The sequence below is a fragment of the Cetorhinus maximus genome, chromosome 2 (assembly GCF_964194155.1).
Source record: "Cetorhinus maximus chromosome 2, sCetMax3.hap1.1, whole genome shotgun sequence".
Classification (NCBI taxonomy): Eukaryota; Metazoa; Chordata; class Chondrichthyes; order Lamniformes; family Cetorhinidae; genus Cetorhinus; species Cetorhinus maximus.
The window spans coordinates 80,317,712-80,336,362 of NC_135880.1; the positions used below are offsets into that span (position 1 = coordinate 80,317,712).

The 18,651-nt window shown below is 46.8% G+C and overlaps 1 long non-coding RNA gene across 1 annotated transcript; it reads right to left on the bottom strand.

The window, feature by feature from the left end:
- Window positions 1–15,172: 15,172 nt before the first annotated feature.
- LOC144690390 (uncharacterized) lies at window positions 15,173–18,385 on the bottom strand. The gene is made up of 2 exons (XR_013578877.1): window positions 18,335–18,385; window positions 15,173–16,995 (listed from the first exon to the last, which is right to left on the bottom strand). It is a non-coding gene; the product is annotated as an uncharacterized LOC144690390 (long non-coding RNA).
- Window positions 18,386–18,651: the final 266 nt, after the last annotated feature.

Consider the following 18,651-nt stretch of genomic DNA (forward strand, 5'->3'; position numbering starts at 1 on the left):
AACAATAGGCTCTGAGTTAAAGGAAGGGCTGCATTGGTGCTCGAGCACCTATTGGATGCAGTGGAAGCCCACCGCGATGTCCTCTACCACCGCTCTGGGCAAAGGCCAGCAAGCCAGGTCACCAATCCAGCATGGGAGGCGGTCAGTAGCAAACCTCTGCAAAAGAGGACAGGCACCCAGTGCTGCAAGAGGATGAACGATCTCCGTTCTGCCAGGGTAAGTCACTCTTCTCATCACTCTCAACCCTCACACTCACAAACCCATCACACATCCACAGGGATCTCATTCACTGCCAGTTCATGGGACATCACCATTCACCCTCTCATTTGCCCTGCAGATCATGTTCTCATCCCATCCATGGCACCACTCACCACCCACAAACATGCCAGGCATCCTTGTTATCTGGATTGACAGGCGTCCTGCTTACATTCTCTCCATCTGTATTCACGCAGGACAAGCTGGCACAAAACAAAAGGGAAACATTGCAAACCAGTGGAGGAACGCCTGAATTCAAAGTCCTCATGGACTTTGAAAATAGAGTAATTGAGCTGGCAGGTGAGGATCTGGACCATTCCTGTGCTGACGGTGAGGTCGGCGGTGCTCAACGAAGTGAGGATCGAGCAGTGCAACATCCATCAGATAACCATGCAGTGAGTGAGTTCTCCTGTTCTGTAGTCCCCTGCCATGCACTAATTATCTCTCCTTGCTTTCACAAGCATATCTGGGAAGCAGCCAAGGAGTCCACAAGCCAAGTCCTCAACTCAAGCCCCGTAGAAACCTCGGAAGAAGGATCTGATGACACCCTAATTGAAGACCCATCACTGCGCTCACCCACACTCTCCACCAGTGCAGAGACAGACACCCCAGTGAGACCTAGCTCTAGAGTAGCCTCGGGGACACAATCTGGTGAGCACATCACACTGTCTGATCCACAACAGGCAGTGGCAGGGACTTTCCAGGTGTCCGGCACTCAGGGGGCTGCTGGAAGACAGAAATCTGCTGAGTCCAAGTCAGATGAGGAGCCTTTGGACTCAGCCATGCCTTAGTTGCTGCAGCTGCAAAGGCAAGCTCAGGAACATCAGGGGGGGATGTCCACTGCACTCCTCAGATTGCAAGGCACAATGGAGGAATCCACCAACCTTCAGTCTGAGATGATAGTGCCAACATGCCAACACACCAAGGTCAACACTGGTGGGATGGCGGCCGCCATGGAGACCTTGGTCCAGAACATAGCTCCTGCACTGCTGCGTGAACTTCATCACTGTCACCATAGTTGGCCTCCAGCAATGTCACAGCTCGATCTCACTCCAGCTTCCCCTTCTCCTCAAGGAGTCAGCCTGGGGGCCCTTGGGCACCCATAGGGAGGAGGATCAGCAGGTGCGCACTTCAGGCCATCAATCCATGATTCTCTCTGTGTGCTCTTAGCACCTTTGAGGTGCAGCTGGCCCCCCATCTCATCAGCATCTGTGTCCTGTAAAAGTGTGATCCTAAAGGTTTCAGCTCATGAAGAATGCCATAGGATCAGGAGAAGTTTAATTTTCTCTGCTGCATCTTCATGATATGACCCTGTGAGCTGCCATCAGCCAGACAGGAGTCACACATTCACATAAGCTATGTAATGATCTTATCGAGTGTCCCCACTGTATGTCATCATCATCATCCTCCTGGAACATAGGGACTATGGGCATCTGCTGCGTCTCCATGGCAGGAGCCTTATCACAGAGGGTATGTGTGCTGCCATCAGCCAGCCAGGAGTCAAACCTTTACAGGTGCAATGTGAGGATCTATGGAGTCTCCTGATTGCATGTCGTCATCATCCTAAATGAATCTAGCAGCTATGAGGGCCTCCTAAGTGCACCTGCCTCGTCTGGACAATGCGATGGCCTCATCGTCGTCATCCTCACCTTCAAGGACCTCATCACCCTCTTCCCCATCGATGTCCTCCGCATCGGGGAGACGTGCAGCTCCTCCATCTCCTCTTCAGCCAGATCTTCCCCCCATTGCAGCACCAGGCTGTGAAGGGCGCAACAGGTTACGATGATCCATGACACCCTCTGTGGACTGTATTGCAGGACTCCACCAGGCACTGTATTACAGGGGTCCAGGCACCAGGACCTCATTTTCAACATTCCAATGGTTTGCTCCACCAAAGTGCTCGTTGCAGCATAAGCCTCATTGTACCTTCTCTCTGCTGCACCCTGGGGCCGCTGCATTGGCGTCATCAGCCACGTCCTCTGTGGAAAACCCTTGTCCCCAAGGAGCTATCCCTACAGTCTCTGTAAACCCTGGAAGATGTAAAGGATCTGAGACCTACTGAGAATGTAGGAGTCATGGGCAATTCATGGGAAGCGTGCACAGACCTGTAGGATGCATTTGTGGTGGTTGCACACCAGCTGAACATTCAGCGAGTGGAAGTCCTTGCGGTTGACATAGTTGACTGGTTGCCACAGAGATTTGAGCGCCACATGAGTGCAATCAATGGCACCTTGCACCTGTGGGAAACTTGAGATCTTGGAAAATCCTCGTGGTTTTGCTTCCTGGCTTTCCTGATCCCGGACGAAATGCACAAAGTTGTGTGCCTTTGCAAAGATGGTGTCCATGACCTCCTGGATGCATTTGAGTGATGGGGCTTGCGAGATCCCACAGAGTTCACCTGTGGAACCCTGAAAGGAGCCACTGGTGTAAAAAAATTGAGTACAGCAGTCACTTTCATGGCCACTGGCAGTGGATGCCCTCCGTGTCCCCATGGCGCCAAAGCTGCTTGGCCTTTTTTTAATTGATTCTTTAATGGCCTTTAACAGGTCTTTTAATTGTCAATGGGCTCGCTGCTGACTCTGCCGTACACCCGCTGACCGAAATATCACGCAACTGCAGGTTGACATCGGGACGCTCACCTGACTTCAATGCGCGTCATTTCACGCTTGAGCGGGTTGGGCGCGTGCCTGCCAGTCGAGCTAAGAATTTTGCCCACTGTGTCAAATGTGAACAAGTCCACTCCAGTTTTCTGCTAGGGCCTCTCTGGAACGCTGTGTGGTTGAAGTGGTTCTTTTTGTTGCAATTTACTGTACTTTTGTCACTCTGCACATGCATTCACCATTTCCCCGATTTGTGCTCCCATTCCAGGCCAATACATCAAGCTCTTCTCCTGCATGTTTCTATACTGAGGTGACTTTTATGTACGTGCTGCAGCATTTCTATCCTCAGTGTTGCAGGAATTATGATCTTTTCTCCCTTGAAAAGTATTCCTTCTGCTACACGAAGTTCCTCACAAAAGTTCCAGTACTCTTATACCGGAGAAGGGGCTCCGCTCCGATGTGTGGGCCAGCCAGTTTGTACAATCTGCTGCAGTTTTCTCAAGGTGGTGTCAATTTTGGTCACTTCCTGTACTTCCCTTTCTTTATCCTCTTCCTCCGTGATGGGTAGGTACGCACATGACAGAGTGTCTGCGATGTTCATCTCCTTGCCCGGTTTGTATTTACCTCTGACCTGATACTTCTGCAGACATTTGTAATCTTTGGATTCCTGGCGGTGCACAGTTCAGGGGTTTTTTAAGTATAACATCCAAAGACTTATAATCGGGACTCTACCTCCACGTCTTTGCCGTGGACAAACCAGTGGAAGCGTTCTAGGCCAATCACAATTGCTAGCATTTCTGTCTCTATTTGGGCATAACGCTGCTGTGTTTCAGTCATTGTCTTTGAAGCTTTGGCCACTGGTGCCTCATTTTGCAAGAGGACAGTTCCCAGGCCAGTCTTTGAAGCATCCACTGAGATCATGACCGGCTGACTGACATGGTAATACTTTAACACTGGTGCCTGGGTCAGTGTTCTCTTCAGACTGGTCAAAGCTTCCTAGTGACTTTGTTCCCAGTGCCATTCCACATCATTTTGTTGAAGTTCTCTGAGAGGTGCTGTCAGGTCTCACATGTTCAAAATGAATTTCCCAAGATTGGTCACCATTCCCAAAAACCTCTCCAAGTCTTTCTTACATTCTGGGGGTGGCATGTTCACGACTGCTTCGATTTTACTTGGGTCCGGCTTCAGTCCCTCACTTGTTAGCACATGTCCCAAGCAATTGATTTCATGAAAACCTATTTTGCAATTTTCCTTCTTCAACTTGAGGTTCCTTTCTCTAGCTCTGGCCAGCACCTGCCTCAGTCTGTGGTTGTATTCTTCTCGTGAGGCACCCAGACCAGCAGGTTGTCGATATAGGTTTCCACACCCTATAACCCTTCAAACAGCTGCTTCACTGTTCTGTGGAACACCTCCAGAGCTGAATTAATATCAAAAGGCAATGTAAAAACCTGCATCGCTCTATGGTGTGTTGAAGGTACAGAGATAGGAGCTACGTTCATCCAGCTTGACCTGCCAGAAGCCTGAACTCACATCCAAGACTGAATAGTATTTAGCATCAGCTAGCTTACACGTGATCTCTTCTACTGTGGGCAGCTGGTAATCCAAACAGACTTGCAGATTTCCATCTGATTTTTCTACAATTACAATTGGATTAACCCATTTTGTCAGTTCTTCAATTTTCTTGACGATGTGAAGTTTCTCCATTCTGTCCACCTCTGCTTTCAGTCGGTCTCTCAGCATTACTGGTATTTTCCTGGGTGAGTGTATTTTGGATGTCACAGTTTTGTCAATCATGATGGTGTGTTCCCATTTTTAGGCAGCCAATCCCCTGGAACACATCTTTATACTCGCTCAGGATGTCATCAGTGGTGACAGTCATTATTCTCTTGATTAGCTTCAAATTTTCACAAGCTTTGAATCCAAGAATGGGTTTTGCATCAGTTTTCACCACTATGAATGGAAGTGCTTGAGACTGTTTTTTTGTAGCTCATTTTAAGTGTGCACTTGTCTTCTACAGTAATTTTTCCACCTGTATAAGTAGACAGCTTCACTTTTGTTTTAGTTAGCTGCTTTTCTTTGCTTATATTACAACACAGGTTTATGGGAATGACATTTGCTTGTGCACCTGTGTCAAGTTTGAAATTTATCATCATGTTGGCAATATTTAAATCAACCTTCCATTTGTCTTCTTTGGAATTTGTTGTTACTGCACCAACGAAAAGTTCAGTTTCAGTGTCTCTGTCATCATCTGCAAACATGTGTACTTTCTTCAATTTACATACCTTAGCGAAGTGATTTAGTTTAGCACAGTTCTTACACTACTTTCCATAGGCTGGACAACTATGTGGTAAATGATCTGTTCCACGTCAGCTGCATTTAAATGTTTTAATAGCAGTTTTGTTCTTTGCACCTTCAGGCTGTTTCTGTTTAACTGCATCTAACTGCTTGACTGTGAGTGGCTTATCATCTTCTGTCATCTATGTAGTCTGGCATTTCGTTGCCTCTGCCATTCTGTAGATATTTATTGCTTTCTCAAACATGAGATCAACTTCTCTCAAAAGCTGTTCTCTCAGAGTGTCATTTGCGATCCCGCAAATTACTCTATCTCAGATGAGTGATTCTTCAAGCTCGCCATATTCACAAGATTTCGCTTGTTTGCTCAGCTCAGTTATGTACTGACTAATGTTGTTACTGCCTTGCGTGCGTGCAAAAAAAACCAGTATCTTTCACATGTTATGTGTTTCTTAGGGCTCCAGTAGGCTTTGAATTTTTCCATTATTGCTTTCAAGTCATTTCGTTCTTATCACTTTCAAATGTAAATGTGTTATAGACTTCTAGGGCTTCTTCCCCTGCTACATGAAGAAAGATGACAGACTGTACCTGAGGGTCTTTTTTATCACTGCCCATCACTGTGAGGTACAATTCGAATTGCTGCTAGAACCTCCTCCGGAGTTCACAGAGATTGCCCTCCAAACTGAGCTCTGTCGGTGGTTTCAGAACCTCCACTGTTGCATTTAGTTTACTTCTGACACTATGGGCAGAATTTTAAGAGTCGGCGAACGGGGGTGGCGCCCGATTTAAATTTTCAGGAAGGCAGGAGCGCAGCAAAATCAGCTGTGTGCCTGACGACCTGTCAATGGTCAATTGAGGCCATTGACAGGGTCAATTAAGTAATTAAAGGACCTGCCCATCCAACCTTAAGGTTGGTGGGCAGGCCAGGAGCCCTGGCAGGAACTAGAAAAAAAATGAAACCTCATTCACGGGCGGGATGAGGTTTCATATAGGCTTTAAAAAATTTTAATAAAGCTTTTGTAAAAATTATGGACATGTCCCAACTCATGTGACTTTGTCACATATGGGGACATGTAAGGGATTTTTTTTATTTCTATTTTTAATATTTTTGAAAGTAGAGACGATCTCCCTGCGGCTACACTTAGCCTCAGGGAGATGAGTGCGCTCTTTCATGCGCATGTGCAAAAGAGCGCACTCTCGGTTTTGAGAATCCCTCCCCTGCCCGCACAGGGAGCACATAGCACTTCTGTGCGGATGTCATGCTGGGCGGGCCTTAATTAGCCCACCCACGTAAAATGGCGCCACGCCCCCAATTAGGGTCGCCGATCAGAAGCACGCCCATACGCGCCCGTCCATCAACTTCCCCTCCAAAGGGGGGAAAGTTCAGCCCTATGTCTTGTTTCTCGTTCTTTTTTTTAATGATGCACACAGACCATTGACTTTGCAGCTGAGCTAACTTTATTGATAACACATTTTCCTAACATAAATACATATCTGCAGTATCTGAACTCTATCAAGACAGGGTCGAACATGTGCTGGCTGACCTTCAACCCCTAAGTCAGTTGACCCTGTGTATAGTACAGAGTACCATATAGTATCTAATACTGGAGTCCACAACCACAAACATCTGTAGTATTTTACTTTTGAACAGTTCACATGGAGGCCATGAGGAACAGCAGTCGCAGCAATAGCACCCACCTGGCCCCCCACCCGGGGCCACTGAAGTCTCAAACAGGGTGGATTGAGGAAGTGCATCTTGGCATCTTCACAGCCTCCCAAATCCCTCCTTGGCAATAAAATGTCCAAACCTCATGGGCCCAGGTGGGGAGTGAGTGAGCCTGTGTGACCATGAGAGTGAGTGTTGTGAGAGCAAGAACCCTGAGACTGGGAGTGAACCAGACACACACTCATCCTTCCCCTTATCCTCCTCCCTCCCCAAAAACCTATCAACAAAGCAGCCGGGAGAGGGGGAAAACCAAGGCTGAAAGGTAATCTGCTTCCGACCCCCACTTTTGCATGAATTCCACCAAGCCAAGCTTGGAGTGTGTGCCACTAGAGGTGCAACCAAGGTCAGTGTTAGTTAAGCTCAACAGCTTAGCTCAGGTCCGGTCCCCACCCCTTCTCTGGTGACCAGGACTTCATGCCTAATCTGTCTCTCTAGCTCTGGTTCTTAAGTGAAAAGACAAAAAAGATTTTATTGGTTAGTTCTGCTGCTTGGCACTTTTTAATGGTCATTATTATTAATTGTTTTCAAATGACCAATTTATTGCTTTGGCATTGATCTTTTTTTCAATTCATGTTCAATATTGTGCCAAACCTGATCTTTCTAAAATTTGCTTATCAGCACCGTTAGTGAGAAAAATAATTGAACTGTGACCCCCCTCATGCAAAAATGTTGAGCACCCCGACCTCCCCTGAAAGTTCCATGCTGAACCTTTTAAATAGCTCTGGTTGTGTAGGAGGGGGGCGGGGAGGGTGGAAGGAGGCCGGGAGGGTGGATGGGGGAGTGGGGAGGATGGCTTTTTGGTCCCTGGTGCAGCTGAATGCATGTTTAGCTCTCCATGTTTAAGAGAGGATGATAACACGACTTGCAAGTTCCAAAATGGCAGCTTGTGTTTCAAATCAGCATTAGACATGAACTGCTATCAGGATCTGCCCATTCCGCATGCTTCCAATATACCACAGGGATGCTATTAAATCATCTACTAAACAGCCTTGTAGATGATGTCCTCCTGGAATCTTAATGTGGCTTTAGAGCTAACCATGGGGCAGCTGATGTGGCAGGTGCAGCAAGCCAACTACAAGAAAAGTGCAGAAATAAACATAGGATCTATGTATGCTGTTCATAAACCTAACTAAAGCTTCTGACAGTGTGAGTTGACCTATCTATGTCACTTGTTCTCCAATCTAGAATGCCTGAACAAATTTGTCAAAATTCGGCACCCACAGTAAAAATGAAAGTTGGAGATTCAAAACTTTCTACTGCCTTCAGAAAGAGATGGCCCATCACAACTACAACAAAACAATACACACAGGCTCCAGCGAAGTGCAGCTCTGGCGAAGCCACCCGGTGATGCAACCGGACCAGGGAATGCCTCGGGAGGGCAGCTTTTGACAGGAGGCATTAAAAGAGTCAAGGCGAAGACCCAAGGATTCTCCATAATTTTATCGGTATTTACCAGCTTTTCTTTTGTTACTTCTTTTAAACAGTTAATGCTGTTGTTATTGACTCATTCTGAGTGTAATTATTTAAATTTTTAAATTATTGTATATAATTTATAGTCAGTATTTATAAGTGAACTTATTTTCTCTTACTTATTTTAAATCTGTAATGTTATTAAATGACTTTAAGTGTAGCGTGCTTAAAACTATTCATGTTTTTGCATTTAGAGGATGGCAACTCATGATAATGTGGTGAAGAAGAGGAGTCAAAACTTCACAGATGAGGAATTGAATATTTTGTTAAACGAGGTGGAAGAAAGGCACAAGTACATCCCAGGGCATGGAAAGTCTAAGCCTCCAAGGAAACAACAAAGCATGGCTTGGAAACAGGTTGCAGCTGTTCTTAATGCCAACAGCATTGTACCTAGGATGGTGGATCAGTGCCATAAGAAACTAAATGATTTAATGCTTTCAGCCAGGGTATGTATATATCTGAATACATAAATTAATTTCTGAAACTTAAAATCCTAGCTTGTGACTTTAAAATGAAGAAAAGGCAGGAATGTTTGTTCTGTCTACTAAGTTTATGAGATGTCAAAAATGCAGTTGCCATGGAGACACTTTGAATTAGTTATATCCAATCTTGATAAGACAATACAGTTTATTTTCTAACTTTGAGGTTTCTTTGCTAACTTTAAAGAATGTAGTTGCCTTGGAGATGCTATGAACTAGTTCCATCCAATCTTGATAAGACAAAAGATTCTTTACTGACTTTGAGAGAGGAGTCAATTCACAGCTGCAATACCAAGCCTCAACAGATGTTTGCCAGCATCTGCAAAGATTAACTGAGGTTAATACTCAGCGTGTGCAGATTTCTCAGGAGCAGAATGAGCTTACGAGGCAGCATAATGAGTCTCTTTGTCAGATTCTTACTAAAATGGTAACACCTGCAGCTGCACATTCTGGCCAGAAGCCGCCCAATTCAGATGCAGTTGCTGCTGGGCATGTTGCTGCGCCTGCACCTTCTGTCCAACAACCGTCCAGTTTAGAGAAACCTGCTGCTGGGTATGTATCTGGGACACACAAGGTTACATCACATGGGTGGGGAAAGGGCTGGGTTTTTTCAGTGCTTTGTGTTCCTTATTTATTGCGCTTTTTGACCACTGACTTGACTGTAAACTATGTTTTGTTATATTTGATTTATTTTTGGTTTGTGTTGTTTATTAGTTTTTATGCCTTCATTTAAAAATGTTCCAGTTCAGATTTGTTGTTTATTTGAGTTATGTTATTCAGTTATAGCTATCTTCCGTTTAAGTGTTCAGTGTTTTGGGCCAAAATTTTCCGTTTGGCTGGCAGGCGGAGCAGGTGCTGACACGGGCAGCCGCGGACCCAATCGCCGCCTGCGATCGGAGCCACGCTGCCATTTTGCGTGGGCGGGCCAATTAAGGCCCACCCAGTGCATTTCCGACCCCCGTGGAGAGCGGGAGTCTGAAGTTTGCGGCTGGCGTGTACAGACTGCCAGGTCCAAAGGCGTTTAAAAAAAGGCCTGGCAGCCTCCTTTAGGCTGTTCGCTATGGCCAGCTGCAGGTCGTACCATAGGGGGTCTGCACAGCAGGCCATTGTTGAGGGAAGGCCAGAGGAGGATGGCAGGCTGCAGGGTGTGGCCCAGGAGCAGGGCAGGCTGTAGGGTAGGCCAGCGGGAGGCTAATGTGCCCCTCGCTTTTTTGATGATTGCCTTGCTGCCCTGCTCGAGGAGGTGGCAGACTGGTGGGAGGTGCTATTTCCCCAGCATGGGAGGAGGAGGAGGCTCCCCCACATGACGAAGCGTGCCTGAGAGGAGGTGATGGAGGTAGTGAGCTCCCGCGACATGGTGCGGCGCACCTGGATACAGTGCCGTAAGCACTTCAACGATTTGTTGCACTCTGGAAGGGTGAGTACCATGTTGGCACTGGGCATTTAGCCCAGCAGGTAGCCTGAGCCTTTGAGGGCACACACACTTCCCCCCCACCCCCCCCCCCACCCCCCCCACACTACCCGACAAGTCTTACTGTTGTGACTGCATTGACTCATATTGGGTATTTGTCGCATGCTGGGTGGGCACGCAGATAGTGACCGTGCTAACATCAGCCTCAGTGGTCCATGAGAAGATGGGTTCTCCCCGCACCATGTGTTGGTCTTAGTCGCACATGACTAGTCTGGGGGAAACCTGCAGGAGATGCACCTCAGCAAATACTCAGAATTTCAACACATGCCTTATTCACAGTGATGAGATTGTGGAAGAGGGGTCTCAAGGTCTCATGGCCAAGAGCCATCTGGTGCCCTTGACGCCACACCTAGTTGTGCCTCCTTGCCATGGGAGCTAAGATCGTGTGTTTCTGAAAGTGATGGACACAGAATGTGTCCAAGGTGGCTGTTGTGTCGGGGGGTTGGGAGCAGTTGTACTATATTTTTGTGACCAATCAGCAGTAGTGTGGAGAGGAGGCACTGCAGACCTGAGATGGGTCACTGTGGTTGGGGTGTGGCGTGCTCGTGCAGAGTACGTGAGTGATTAGCCCCAATGAATGGTCTTCTCTGTTTTGCAGGAGAAAAATGTGAACAATGCTTATGAGCGTTCCTGCACTGGAGGCGGCCAGGCCCAGCTGGTGATATTGAGCCATTTTGAGCAGGAAGCCCTGGAGCTAGAAAGGCGCCATGCACCCAGGTCCACAGGTGTCAGTGAGGCTGGGGTGCAGCGGCCAGGTATTTGAGGTCCACAGTCACATCCGCTCTATCTTCCCACCATCCAAAGCACTGATGATTTTTGGAATCGTTAATGTAGTAACATTGCTCACTCACAGACTGATAGAGTCAGAGGTGTGGATCATAGACAAAGGTCCCTCGGCCCTTCGAAGATGCGCATGTCCAGCACCTTCCAAAGTCGCCTTATCCCATTTCTGACCACTATCCCCATGGCCTTGTATGCCATGGCATCGCAACTGCACACCCAAATCCCAAATACTTATTACATGTTAGGAGGGTTTCTGGCTCCACCACTTTTTCAGCCAATGCGTCCCACATTACTGTGTGCAAAAGTTCATCATCACCTCACCTGTCAACCTTATGCCTCTTACCTTAAATAAATGCCAGAAGGTTAGTCTGCCAAGGGGAAAAGTTGCTTTCTGTCCACCCTATCTATGCCCCTCATAATGTTATGAAGCTCAATAATGTCACCCCTCAATCTCCTGTGCTCCACGGCAAATATCACTTGCGTATGCTGTGTGTCCTCATAACTCCAACTCTCCAGGCCAGCATGCATCCTGGTCGGCGACCTCTGAACTCCAATTGCATCCGTCCCATGAAGCGCTGATTACAACAGAACGCAGAAGTATAGCTGTGGTATTGGCAGCATGACCTCCCTGTTCCTACATTCTATTCCTCAGCAAATAAAGGGAAGTATGGCATTTACCTTCTTAAATGCCTTATGTACCTGTCCCGCTACCTTAAGGGGCCTGTCGACATGCCCAGCAAGGTCCCTCTAATCGTCCTTATTTTCCACGGTCCTGCCATTCCTTTGTATTCCCGTACCTTGTTTCTCCTGCCCAAGAGCATCACCTCACACTTATCCACATAACATTCCATTTGGCATTCCTGAGGCCATCTGGCCAGCCTGTCTGTATCCGCCTGTAATGTTTGGACCTCCTCCTGTCTATTTGCCACCCCACCAATATTCGTCTCCTTAGGTTCTGGAAGTTTGAGCGTATTGTGAGCCTGGGGAAAGGGATGAAGTGTGTCACAGAGTGGACGCTAACTGATCCGCTGTCCTTGTTGTTATTTTCAGCATCATCAGAGGCTGCCGGCCAGGCTCGAATACACATGCCCCCTCTCACACCTGAGGGCCCTGAACTGTCACCTGCGTCACACCATTTCTGCGAGGCAGGCACCAGCACAGAGACTAGCACATCGGTGGAAATTGTAACATCGGCTAGTGTCCCAGGGCACAGTGGAGAGAGCACTCCACAATTGCTGGAGGAGATGGCAGAGACAGAGTGCCGATGGTGCCAGCAGCCGGAGGACAGCACTGGACCAGGCACATACTGAGTCAGGGCATGATGATGTGCCTTTGGAGTCGTCCGCAACACAGCAGCTGCAGGAAATGCGGCCGGGTGTGTGGGAGCAACTGGGAGTGTTGCATGAGAGTATGCTTCGCTTGGTGTCCGTGGTGGAGGAGTCCACGCGGAGCATGAGTGATGCCATGAACCTCATGTCAGAGCGTCATGCTTCTTCCATAGAGAGAGTGGCGACTCTCCGGGAGAGGGGCTTCCTGGAGAATAACCAGCTTCTCCTAGGGATATGCTCGGACCTGCAAGCCCTCACAGCGCCAGTTGCCACAGCTGGTCATAGGCAATGTGAGAGATGGTCTGGGCACCAAGTGTCCCAGCTCGGTGCCCATCCATCTACGGTGAGCAGGGAGGTCCGAAGTGACCTCACGTCAGCACAGCAGCTGCCTGTTGACTCTGCGGGCTCCTCTCAGGGCGCTCTGGATGAGGGCAGCAGCTCCTCTGCCCCTCAGCCAGTGACCATTGCATCCGTTGAGGCTGCGACAACTGGGGAGATGCCAGCTGTGGAACTGGCCACTCCCTCCCAGCCGGGGCCAGCACAGGCTCCACGGTCTGCCAAGGTCATCGAGGCCAACAGGACAGCAGAGTCAGCAGGCTGTCTCAGAAGCCACTCCGAGCGATGGGGCGGCACCAAGACATAGGACCCGTAAATGTAAGCATAAGGCACTTTAGGCACACCATGGGTTTCTCACTAGTGCTTCTGTGTTGGCCCTAGATTAGGGAATAATTATTTTTTGCAGTTGTAAAAACGTTTTGGATTCATTTTGTTGGACCATATGATGGATCAAAATAAAACCCACATGTGTTACCACTGCTGAGGATAGCTCCTTTGTGTTGCATTTGTATGTTTTACATACATGTCATGAGTGTTTGAGTGGACATTTAGGTTTATGACCAAAGCCCTTAGTTGCAGCTGATGAAGTGGCAGATGTAGCACTTAAGCGCAGTGTATGGAAGTGCCAGGCAATGCTGGTCCTCCAGATCCATTTGCGTGCAGCTAGCTGAAGGTTCATTGGATTAAAGTCTCCCGAGTGCCCCTGCCTCCTTGGTGTAGTGCCGGGTCAGCGTTTATCCCCTCATCATTCCCCTGTGCTTCCTCATCCTCCGAATCACTGCTGGACTCATCGTGTGCAGCCACATCCACTGCGTCAAAGTCTTCATCATCTACTGCGCCCCCCTTTCCAGCGCAAGATTGTGCAGAGCGCAGCATGTAACCACTATCACCGAGACACAATCTGGGGGGTACTGAAGTGCGCCCCCTGAGCGGTCCAGACATCAGAAGCGCAACTTGAGAAGACCGATGGCTCTCTCCATCACAGCCCTTGTGGAGCCCTGGCTCCTATTGTAGAGCTGCTCAGCTTCTGTTCTTGGATGGCGGAGAGGCGTCATGAGCCACCTTCTGAGGGGATAGCCCTTGTCACCCAGCAGCCATCCATCAAGCCGAGCCAGAGCACTGAAGAGCCCCGGCACCTGGGAGTATCTGAGGATGTAGGCATCGTGGGAGCTGCCTGGGTACCTTGCACAGACTTGTAGAATCAGCATCCTGTGGTCACACACTATCTGCACGTTCATGGAGTGGAATCACTTCCTGTTGACGAAGGCACCGGGCTCACCCACTGGCGCCTTGATGGTCACATGTGTACAGTCTATAGCACCCTGGACTCGGGGGAAGCCTGCAATGGCTGCGAAGCCTCTGGTTCGCTGTGCCTGACTTGTCTGGTGGCAGCGGAAGTGGATGAAGGTCAATGCACGCCTGAACAGAGCGTCTGTGACCTGCTTGACACAAGTGTGAACAGCTGATTGGGAGACACCGCAAAGATCACCCACCGAGCCCTGGAAGGAGCCAGAGGCGCAGAAGTTGAGGGCAACTGTGACCTTCAGAGCTGCTGGCATGGGGTGTCTGCCCACACAGTTAGGAGAGATCCCAGGGCCAATCATCTGACAGATGTACTGTACTGTCTCCCTTGACAGTCGGAGCCTCCTTCGGCACTGCATCTCAGTTATATTGAGGTAGCTGCTTCTCCACCTGTATACCCTGGCAGCAGGATAGTGGTGTCTTCTGTGGCCCCTTCCACCTTGGACTACCTCTTGGCCCTGCGCCCCTTATGCCTGTGCCTATACTCGCAAAGGTGGCTCCCCTGGAGGCTGATTGTCCACTCCTGGCCTCCTCCTTGTTCTATCCCTCCCTTCCTCCTCAGAGAAGCTGCCTCCAGTGGAGATGTCAGAACCCATACCCAGGCTAAAGGGAGGCCTCTGGAAAGCTGCAGGCCCGATAAAGATTATTGACTGCAGACTGCTGAACTGAAAGTTAAAAGTACACAGAAAGCTACTGGAATTCGTTCTGAACTGCTACAGGTCACACAGGCAAGTTTGAAAAACTTTCTGCAATAAATACTCACAGACCAGATTGACAACCCCACTGAGCCCTCTTATCCCGCCCGTGGATGAATTTTATTAATAAGCCGCTTACTCACCTGCCCATTGCGCCCATGCGCCGAGCCGTAGATCGCACGGGCGCCTCAAGATCAGCATCAATTGCCGAGTTAAGGGCCTTAACCAGCCTGTTAATTAGTGGCGGGCGCGGGTCGCACTTCATCGCATGCCCGCCCAACGAAATGTCGCGATGGCGCGCGGTGACGTTGGGACGCTCGCCCGAAGTCACCACACGTCATTTTACATGCTGACGTGCAGAGCCCGCCCCCCGCATGTCACCCTGAAAATTCTGCCCTTAATGATGTAATAACACATTTGTAGCAGTCTGTAAAATTTTATGAAAAACATTTATTCACAAAAATAATGTAAGAGATACAAAATCTTAAATTTTTGACAACAGTAACCTTTAACTTAAGCAGCGGCACTAATAAATTTTGAACAATAACTACCTCATATTTTTTCACATTTTTAGAAATAAAATGAAGCATTTTTTCAACTTTACCACAACAGTTCTCTTGTTTTATTTTGAAAGGAAGGGAGAGAGGGAAGGAAGAAGGGAGAAGGGAGGGAGGGAATTTACATTGTGAATTTTCAAAGCTCAATTGTCATGACCATGGATCCTATTCCTGAATTACTTATGGGCACATTGAGCTTTTAAGTGAGATGTGTTTTTTAAAAAAAGGACCTACAAGCAAAAACTGGCTGAGGCTGTAAGGCATATAAACTTGCTATAAAATTCCTATGGATTTCTTGACCAACTAGTTCAGAGAGAATGAAATGTCATACCTAAAATGCGTGACATGGCCTACTTCAGACAGAGGGACTTCAAAAAAAAATACAATGCCAGCTGAACTGTAATCTCCTGTGGTCGCAGAGATAATGGAAAATGATTACCACCTCAGCCAAAATCACCTCCTGTTGAGTTACATCCCAGACTGTGAACATGAACTGAGTTGAAAAGAAAACAGTTCTGGGCGAAAGACATGTTTGTTTTCTCCCTTCCAGGGATGCACAAGGAAAGTAGTTTAAAAAAGCCAACTGCAACCCTAGTTTTGTGTGCTAGTCTGGTGTTCTGTTCTGGCGTGTATGTGCTGTGAAGGTCACAGGTGAAGAACACCAACTGGGTATCCCTGCACTTGCAGGTAATAAAAACTCTCTGATTGCTGGAAGCAAGTCACAAGTCAGCAAAGCCACAGTTGAAAAGGAAACAGGGCAACTCATTTCAGCTAACCTGCAGAACCAAGAATTTTCAAAACTAACTGCTCAACTGCCAAAGTCAGCGCTACCGGAATTATCCCAATGTAATGGCACAATGTTTCACCACCTACTCCTCATGGACAAGCCCAAGGACTGATTTGTATATCTTTTTAACTTTTATTTTTGGACTCAATTTTCTCATTTCTAACTTGTGTGTATGTGTATTGCATTTTTATTTTTTCTCACATTTAATAACTAATAAACTCAGTCTTTCTTTGATTCAAGACAGCCTGGTTAAATTGGCTCTTTTTAAAACATAAATACTTTTGGACTGGGAAAAGGTATCCACAAGGGAAGTGATCCCTTTTAAATTAATATTGTTGTGACCAACCGAGGGGTTGAATAAAGAAGGGGAGCTCATTCATTCCTCCTCACCCAGGAGCATAACAATTTGGGTTTCTCGTCTGGGATCATTATAAATTGGGGGGCCTCACCCGAGACTGGTCGTAACACAATGTCCAAAAGCAGTAGCGACCAGGTGAAATGTTATACATGTCATTAGTGTCGTGTTGAAAAGACCCAGATGCAACGAAATTGAGGTTGTGAGTTTAATCTCCACTGCTAAGGCAGTGCGGCATTTTGAGTTTGGTTTCATATCTTCCTTCAACATTTCACAGAGGCATCCCATCGCTTCCTTACTGAAGCATAGTCTCCTGACATGCAGCTCCTATGACATTTCATATGACGTCCTTTGCCTGTACACTCCCTGGGGTGGGTAATTGATCCTCTTGCTCAGCAGGTGGACATTTTGCCTGAATCTCCTCTCATGGTGCCTGTGCCTACATCAAGTCCTCAACATAAGTAGAGTGGTTCCAATAAACAGAGCAGAAATTGTGATGTGCCAGGGATTGAACATGACTCCAGGTCAAGTTCGCAATCTGCACTGGATTCTGGAATACCTGTCGGAGATAGATCACATCAGCTTACGGCTTGTGTCAAGAAAACAAGAAATTGTAATATTTTTCTTCTGGTAATAACCCTGGCATATTTTCTTAAGTATTGGAAGTCAGGCTGCAATTCGATTAAGAGCTAGAGTGATGGTAAAGGTCTAAATTCAACAGTAAGAAGTGGTTTTGATATATTAATGAACAAAGAGGGACTTCATTTAGAGTTTTGCATAAAGCAATAACAGGAATAGTTTGAATTGAGTTGTTTTAGTTCAAAGGGGGATATATGCAGGTTGTAAAAAGGTGCAGGGAAGTGAGGTAAAGATAGGGTAAGTTTGTTATTACAAGTCTAAGAGCTAAAGTAAAGAATAGTCCAATCAATTCTGGGAAGAAAGCATTTCTGAAGAAACTGGTTGAAATAATAGGGAGATCAAAGGAAAGGAATGCATTTAAGGAAATACTGAAGCCTATATGAGGGGCCAGCTGCTTAGATCTCCCAGAAGACTGCAGGGTAGCTGGTCAGAACTCCCAGAAGGCAGTGTGAACAAGGCCAGACCTGGAGACCTGGTTGCTGTCGCCCAAGGGAAAAGCACTGTGTGGTAAAATTACCGGACATCTATAGATTTTAAAATCTATAAGGATAATTGCTGAACAAAAAATGGAAAGGTTAGCTCTGGGGATAGTTAAGTTAAGATTTATGGAACTGTTTTAAAGTACTGTTTACTGTGTGAAGCCATTCTTGTGTTTAAATACAATTGTGTTTTATTTTTTCCTTTATTATTTAAATAAATGTTTACTTTAATATAAAATCATCACAAGTAGTCGGGGAAATCATTTCTTGATTTCAAAGCCACTCCTCATAATATAGAAATTGCAAAAACTGCTTTGGCAGTTTTTCAGGTTTCCCTCTGGGATTTGAGTAGCTTGGCATTTATCACCCGCTGTGCCATTACACTTTTTAAGCTTTACACTTTTCTAAAGCAATTGAAATAGCCAAATTACATACTTGTAAAAGTAAATGCAGTACTCCTTTTCAAATATATCAGATTAACTATTTAACAGGCTTCTTTGGATCAACATTGCATTAAAGGGACTGGAATTAAAACTGGAATACACCACACTGCATTAAAGTGCATCATAAACATATATTTTATGAAATAATTTTAGCTGAAGCTTATTACAGACACTTTTATGAGTCATACCTACCTTGTTAAATATGAAAGCGTTTTTAATGGAATAAACAGCAGAATTGCGTGACAAAGTTGTAAAAAGATTAAAATGCTACCCTTCTTACACTTTCTGCACATTACACATACTTTCAACATCTTTTAAACGTATATAAAAAAAACACCCAAAGAATCTCTCTGAAATGTCTGCTTCCTCCCTTCACTGCAGTTCGACCAAGAATGAAAGTATAAAAACATCCACATAAATTCTTGCCTATCTTTGGGGCATCTAGGCAAAGTTAGCGCTGTCACATCAATTTAAATAGAAGCCCTCCAGTGCAGCATATTCAGCTGTGCAGTTAAAAATCCTGAGTTGGAAATTCCAATGCAGCCGCTTTTAGCGTGCATGTGCATGTGCATGAGTCGGGACTTTCGCTGGGTCCTGACGCGCAACTTCCAGGCTATATCGCTGGAGCATCGGTAAGTAATGAGGAAGTTAAGG